General features: G+C 39.5%; 1 pseudogene; it reads right to left on the bottom strand.

Annotated features, from left to right (window-relative positions):
- Positions 1-372: 372 nt before the first annotated feature.
- On the bottom strand, positions 373-7,853 carry LOC131332413 (thaumatin-like protein; annotated as a pseudogene).

A 7,853-nucleotide genomic window follows, 5' to 3' on the forward strand; every position in this document is an offset into this window, starting at 1 on the left:
CAAAGAAAACTCCGATGGTTTGCGAGAGCAGAAGATTGTTTTTGAATCTATTCCGGATTCGACCCAATATACACAATCGCACACATAGTAAATCAAGCAAAAAACAAAAACAAAAACGAAAAAAACAAGACACATATTTACGTGGTTCTTTAATTATAATTAGATGCATCCGCGATCTCATATCAGTTTTCATATGTATCAATAGAAGAAGAAAGAGAACACCAGTACATACAAATTCTCTTATGGACAATTCACTCTGCCTAAACATGCAGTTCAATTAACATACAAGTGTGCCCTAATTGATGAATAATAAACGATTCATATAAAGTTACTTGCCATTCACCTATTCATCGAGTCTCATGGAATCAAAACTCAAACAAAATTAACAGTTCTTTATTTTCAAAGTTGAATTTACTTTGCTACAACACAACCGCAACATGACAATACAACACTGACTATTTCCAACTCTCCTTAATTAGTAGTGCGAATCTGGGAATGCCGTAGGGTGCTCCATATAGTGCATCCTGTAAGATATATCTGGACCATCTATCTCTACAATCAATGGTTGAGATTCGTCAAAGCACTCTTATCTGAACCACCGAGATGGACTGTCCGAATCTTTCCTACAGAGTGCATCACGGAAAAGCACCCTACAGCGTCCACTTATTAGTACAAAGACCTTATTTCACCAAAGTAACACAACCATACTCAAAACTCAAAACACCCCTTAATTTACATGACAATACTAGTCCCATTCACTTCCATGGGGACGTGTGGATCCCAGCCCCATGGGCAAAACACCACTCTAAAATCGGTCCCACTCGTGCACGTAAACGTGCTTGTAGGATCATCCTGGGGATAGCTATAAGCGTCGCGGCACCTATCCTTGAAGAACCTTGAGTAATCCGTCGGGCCACAAGGTCCTTGGGTGCAACAGTATTGCTGGGTCTTGAAAACCTGGCACGGGTTCAGACACCCGTCTGGGGCCCGCATCGGGCCCGGACACTGCCCATTGATGTCCGCGATGCACGAAATGGGCTTGCATTTGTCCGTCTGGGCCCTGTTTGTCGGGATAAACTCCATGGGGATGTTGAACCCGTCGACCAGAGAGATGTCGTAGAAATCAAGGTTGCCGAATTGGTTAAGGGCGTATTCGGCCAGGGTGTTCGGAGGGGTGCCCCATCCCGAACACTCGAGCTTGCCGCAATCACCGGTCAGGCAATGGCCGTTGCCGGCGCCGTCGAAGTTGCACTTCGTACGGCCCCAGATCCGTGCCATGGACGTGCCGGCGGGCACCGACAGCCACCAGCTCTGGCCCTTCTCGAGCCTGCGGCCCCCGCCGGGCGAGGCGGCGGCCCAGAGTGTGTAGGGGCAATTGCTGTGGATTTCAAAGGTGGCCGCGCGGCCGGGGGTGAAGAGGCTGAGGAGGAGGAAGAAAGGGAGGGGAATATTGGCCAAGTAACCCATGGTTGGTGTTTTTGTATCTTTGATACTACTTGTTACTACTAGGAGTATATTTTTGGTATGAGGAGGGGTAGGGTTTATTTATAGGGACAAGGGCGGGTTTTGGACTCGTGTAAATCAATGGTTTTGGCCATCATTTGAATCAAGAGGGAATAAACTTTATGAGATCCCACTATGCTGTAAAAGTGAGGCGGCTACACGAGGCCTATTTTGATTGGAAAGTCTTATTATCCTTTTTGTTAAACGGCACCACCATATAGCTAGGGCAATAATGTTGCCACCCATTTGTAAGAACCGTTCTACTCACACATACTACTTTTTCACATACATTGCACAGTTTTTTTGTGGGGCCCATTATGGGGTCCCACAAAATGATCCGAGCCGTTTATTAATTTTAAAATATTTTTTTAAGGAACTTTGTAAAAAATCAGTTCAATCGGATATATGTAAATGCTTGAACCAATCTTACAACTTTTCATTCTCCGGAATTCTGAATGAAACGTTGTAAGATTGGTTCAAGCATTTATATGTATCCAATTGAGCTTATTTTTTACGAGATTTCTAAAATAATATTTTAAAATTAATGAACGGCTCGGATCATTTTGTGGGATCTTATAGTGGGCCCCACAAAAAATCTGTGCAATGTATGTGTAGAAATAGTCTGTGTCGGAAGTGTTTTCCCATTTGTAAATAGAAGTGCTACACGTATAGCAAAAGCTGTATAGACAGCATACACATATCACTTTTGGACCCGTTTCGGGTTCCACAAAAATGATCGGAGCCACTCATTTTGTTTAAAATTTGATTTTTATGGTCCCTGTAAAAAATCATCTCAAACCGATATCGTTAAGAGCATTGATGGATCATCCAACTTTGCTTCAGAATTTAGGCCAAATTCTGAAGCAAAATTGGATGATTTGTAAACGCCTTTAAGGATATCGGATTGAGATAATTTTTTACAAGTGCCCTAAAAACAAATTTTGAACAAAATGAATTGCTCCAATCATATTTGTGGGACCCGAAACGGATTCAAAAATGATATGTGTATGCTGTCTGTACAGCTTTTGCTGTACGTGTATCATTTCTGTTTGTAAAAAAACTACACTATATTATGTGCTCTGCTTAACAAAGTTAAAAGACTAGCTAGAAGCTTCGAAGGTGCTTGCTATGCGACAAGATAAGCTTAGTTTGTTTATGAGAAAAAACCTATCTCAAGCGAGTTTTATTAATCGAGCCAATCACAAATCGATCTTAAGTAACTCAAAGTTTTTGAACACCTCATAAGTCGAAAACGGTGTTCGAGTTTGGTTTGAAAGTTTAACGACCTTTAAAACACATTCATGTTTGATTTATTTATGGGACAAACGGATCTCAAATGAGTTTTTCATGAGCAAACGCAATTTCAAACTCATACAATTTTATTAGTTTTTCAGCAAGATGCTTTCCTTTAGGGGTGATTGCCGTTTTGTCATTAGTCTCCTACTTAACCTTTTTAGTTCTATGGAACAAGTTTTTAACCAAGTTGCAGCTCCAACGGAACGGATCAAAAAAAAAAGTTGCATCTCCAAACACTCTCTCTCTCTCTCTCTCTCTCTCTCTCTCTCTCTCTCTCTCTCTCTCTCTCTCTCTCTCTCTCTCTCTCTCTCTCCTCAATTCTTTCTGAGTCAGCTCCCTCGGCCACAAAAAGTCATCATTTCCTATCTTATGTGCATCCACCAGCCCCCGCTTTCCGGGCTATTCCGCGGAATGAAACTCAAAACCACACACAGATTAAAGGTGCGGTATTGGACTGCATGCTACCACGAGTACTAGTATTTGATAGAAGACCAAATTGCAAAGAGTATAAGTTCTGTTCGGATCATGAGGCCGAAACCATGGGATTTCCGCCACTGCCCATTGTGGGCCCTAACGCTTGTTCACTACACTAATTTGAACCATTCATCTTGCAGAGCCCACGAAGTAATATATTCATACAAAAAATCAATTTGTTCGGACATCAATAGAGATATCAAAAATTGAATTTTGATTTATAAAACAAGGCGGTCATGGTTTTTGTCACTAGTTTCTTAAGTTAAACTTTCCATGACCATCTATTTTATAAACCAAAATTTAATTTTTGATATAGTTATTGATGCCCGATCAGCTAATTTTTTGTTTGAGTAAGCAATTGAGTTTATATTCTTTCCGGATGAGGTGAAAATCCCATGTTTTTCTGCCACCCGTTGTGGAGCCCACTGTGCGTTCATTTTAGTAATTTGATATAGTTATTGATGCCCGATCAAACTAATTTTTTGTTTGAGTATACTACTTTGCGGGCTCTACACGATGGACAGTTCAAATTACTACAATGAACGCACAGTGGACTCCACAACGGGTGGCGGAAAACCATGGGATTTTCACCTCATCCGGAAAGAATGTAAACTCAATTGCAAATGAGAAACTATCGTACTTCTATTTTTTCGATTGGTTGGTTCATCGAGGGTTTAGTTCTGATCGATTTAGCTCATAATTATTTAGCTCATATTAATTCCTAAAGGGTTTAGCAAAAACAAGGGAGGATTTAGCACAAATATTTATAAATAGACTGAAACCTGGCTTTTGATCAATTCTTCATGAACGGCACAAAAAGAATTTATAACTCAAATGTAAATTGTTACACATATACTAAAGCAAGGAGACATCACAACGAAGAGGCAACATCCCAACAAGATTGGTATCCCTAGCTACGACAATCGCATGCATGCCAGCCACTTTAGCCTCCAAAGGTTCCAATTAAGGTTGACAAGAGTTAAGCCGAAGGAACATGAATGATAACAAGACTAGCTGCAAGAGTCAAAAATATATGCTATAACAATAGTCCAGTATTTAAAAAATAAGAATCTTAACGAAACGAGACGAGACTTGAACTAACTTTAATGTCCTCCAACTGAAAGGGTGAGGGTGTAAAAACAAATAACCACTGCCAAATACTGGAAAGAAAAGGAGAAGGAAATTCAAAGAAATGATGAAATGGTGGGCCCAGTAATGGTGTGTAAGAATGTTGCAAGCCCAGAATTGCTCGAGAAAATTAGGCAATAGCCCATGCCTACTTTACGTTGTTATCTTAGGAAATTGCCGATAAGTTTGTCGGTTTTGTGCGTTGTTATCTTAGCGAAAGTTGCCTTTTGTCTACATCAAATTTATTTCCAACCTTAAAATCACAGTGGAAGATTCAAGTTCCAACAACGACCTGTGTACAGTGCTCTTGCAAGGTACTCCACTCTTTCTGTTTTGCATTATTTTCAGGGCAGTAGTTTTTTTTGGGTTATCCTTATTTCAGTGTAGTTGGTAAAAAGAAGGCAGTAGTTTATCCCGGCTGGGTTTCCTCCGGTTCGGTGGTTTTGTTGGGGTCTCATTCGTTGGTTTTGAGATCCTATTGTCGGAAGCTGGTTGATGATCAAGGAATCGCTGTGTTGGTTTGTTAGTTTCCGGAAATTAATTATAAGCTTTCGAATCTAGTTCTCTTGGTTATTGTCTCTGTTTAGAATATTTAAATCCTCTTTGGTTATCTGTTTATCTCGTATCAATGAAATCTCCTACCTGTTTGAAAAAAGAAAAAGAAGAAAGAAAATGAAAACACTAACTAACGCCCTGAAAACTGCTTTCTCGGATAGGAACTGATACCTAGATGAGGAAGAAGAGAAAGAACCTTAACAGAGGGATTAGGAAATTAACAGAACTAGAAATTTTGGATCTAATCTAAAAGTTTAAGTTATTTGATAGACGTGTAGGGATGTCACTGTAAGATCCACTGACTTAATTTATAGGGTTTTGTTAATGTATGCCCCTAAAGCATATGTTAAGAACATAATAACTCCCTCTTTTGGCTCACTTTTATAGGGAATGCAAGACTAAAAATAGTGTCATAAATTACGATCATTTGAAGAGATTAACTTTTACGTACCAGACCAAAAAACCCATGCTTTAACATTTACTCCTAAGAAACTCACCGATGCACCCATAGCCTATAAAATTCTCTTCCCTCCGAGATTTGTCATTCATTCCCACCTATTTCACTTTTCCGAATTCATATAGAAATATAAATAATTGAAGAAAATTGCACCAATTGTAGAAAATCCCACTCTATTATACATATACTACTTAATTATTTTTATGTTGACATTTTATGTTATTTTTTTGTTGGATATTTTTTGTATATTTGAATTTTATGGATTCACTCTCTTCTTGTCTTTGTGAACTCTATGGTCATTTTGTTTGTGTTTTGAAGATGGATCTTGTTTTAATTGCACTTACTATTATTTACATTTTTTTTTTTTGTTGCCCTTGGTTGATTAAGATGGAGTGATTAAAAATGTTGACCACTGACTTCAGTAATAAATCAAACCAAACCGGTAATCGACAGTTTGAATTATAGTTTAGAAAAAAAGAAAACTACCGATTTTGGTTGTGGTAATTGTGGTTTTTGTTTTACCTATGACTAAAGAGAATGGTTACCATCCACACTAGTAGAATATTTTTTCACATTCGTGCTCGGTCGGCCTAAAAAAAGGTCAGCAATGACGGACAACATCAAAATGTAGATTAATAAAAAAAAATCAAAACATAGACTAATAAACCCATTAACTGATAGTACATTTATAGAGAAAGTCATTAACTGATAGTACAATTAGAGAAAGAAAAATTTAGGAAATGTGAAAGGGCAAAAAGACGAGGGAAAATGAAAACAAAGGGGAGAGGAAGTAAAAGGGTATTTGAGTAAAAAATATCGAAAACATTTCGGTTCATCCAATGTGCCAACTAGTATTACTATTTCCTAGGTGAGTGGAGTTAGTTGAACTCATTTATTGAGCACTAACATATACCTTAGGGGCATACATTAACAAAACCCTAATTTATATAAACAACTAAGAGCATCCGCAATGGGAATAATCAAAATCGATAATCAAAATATGCCACGTCAGCATTTGATTATGTATTTAGTTTATAATCAAACCTAACAAACTTGATCTCCACATTGGTTATTTTTGTATCCTTATAAAAAAAAACCCCCACAATACGCAATGCACCTATGTCCAATTGCAAACGAGTTCCAATCACGCACCCGACCACACCAAATTTTTCGTCTCGATGAGACGATTCTAATGTGAGGTGTTTTTTAATTTTTTAGTTTTGAATTTGGTTACTGGGTTTGGTTATTGAGTTTTGGTTATTGGTAAAAGTTGTTAAGTTTGGTTATTCAAAGGTCAAAATTTGATGAGATGCTAAGAGGTTGCTAAGTTTGGTTATTACAATGTGAGCACTTTTTTGAGCAAACATTGCTAACTTTAGCAACCTTTTGGTTTTGATTATTATATTGCGGATGCTCTAACAAGACTTAAAATTATCTAACGCGAATCGACGGTTTCATAGTTGTAAATAAAATCCTTGCCAGCAAAGATCGATCACAAGTTATTCCAATTACAGATTCACATGTGCACATAATACTCGTACGTGCTCGAATTTATTCTTTTCAAATAGCTAGCTTTGAATCCTCATCATAATTGGATTTCAAGCCCTGTTATTATATATTTTATATATAAAAACTACTACGTACTAGCAACGATGCTTGCGTACTGCAAAACATCTACTAGCAGTATATATAGTATTTCAAGGGCAAAACACAACCCTGTAGTTGGTTCCCCCTGGGCAAGTAAATGTGCTAGTCTGATCATCCTTAGGGTAACTATAAGCATCCGGACACCTTTGCTTGAAAAACCTTGAGAGGGGAGTCGGTCCACAACTTCCGGAGTTGCAACAGTATTGATCGGTCTTGTACACGGTGCACGGGTTGTTACACCCACCCGGGGCGCGCAGCTCGTTCGGGCACTGCCCGTTTATGTCAGCAGTGCATCTGATGCCGCGGGTGCACCCACCCGAAGTAGGGCTAAACTCCATTGGCACGTTGAACCCGTCCACGAGGGATATGTCGAAGAAGTCCAAGTTCTGGTATTGGTTTAGGGCATATTCAGCTAGTGTGTTAGGGGGTTGACCATACCCCCGGCACTCGAGAACCCCGCCGCAGTCACCGGTTTGGCACCTTCCCTAGCCCGCTCCGTTAAAGTTGCAACCAGTTCGGGGCCACACGCGGGCTCCAGCTGTGCCTGCAGGTGGATTGATGGTCCAAGTCTGGCCCCGATCAAGGCGACGACCACCACCTGGAACAGCTCCGGCCCAAACGGTGTACCCACAGTTGTTTCGGATGTTAATAGTGGCAGCACGAGTGGAGGTGATGAAGAGGAGGGTAGTAAGAAGGAAAATGGAGAGGGAAAGAGATTTGAAGAACGTCATGCTTTGTGGGAACTTAGAGGAATGGGGTATTGGGGGTGGTGTTATGTGTGGTATTGTGAGAG

Source organism: Rhododendron vialii, chromosome 7a (assembly GCF_030253575.1).
Source record: "Rhododendron vialii isolate Sample 1 chromosome 7a, ASM3025357v1".
Taxonomy (NCBI): Eukaryota; Viridiplantae; Streptophyta; class Magnoliopsida; order Ericales; family Ericaceae; genus Rhododendron; species Rhododendron vialii.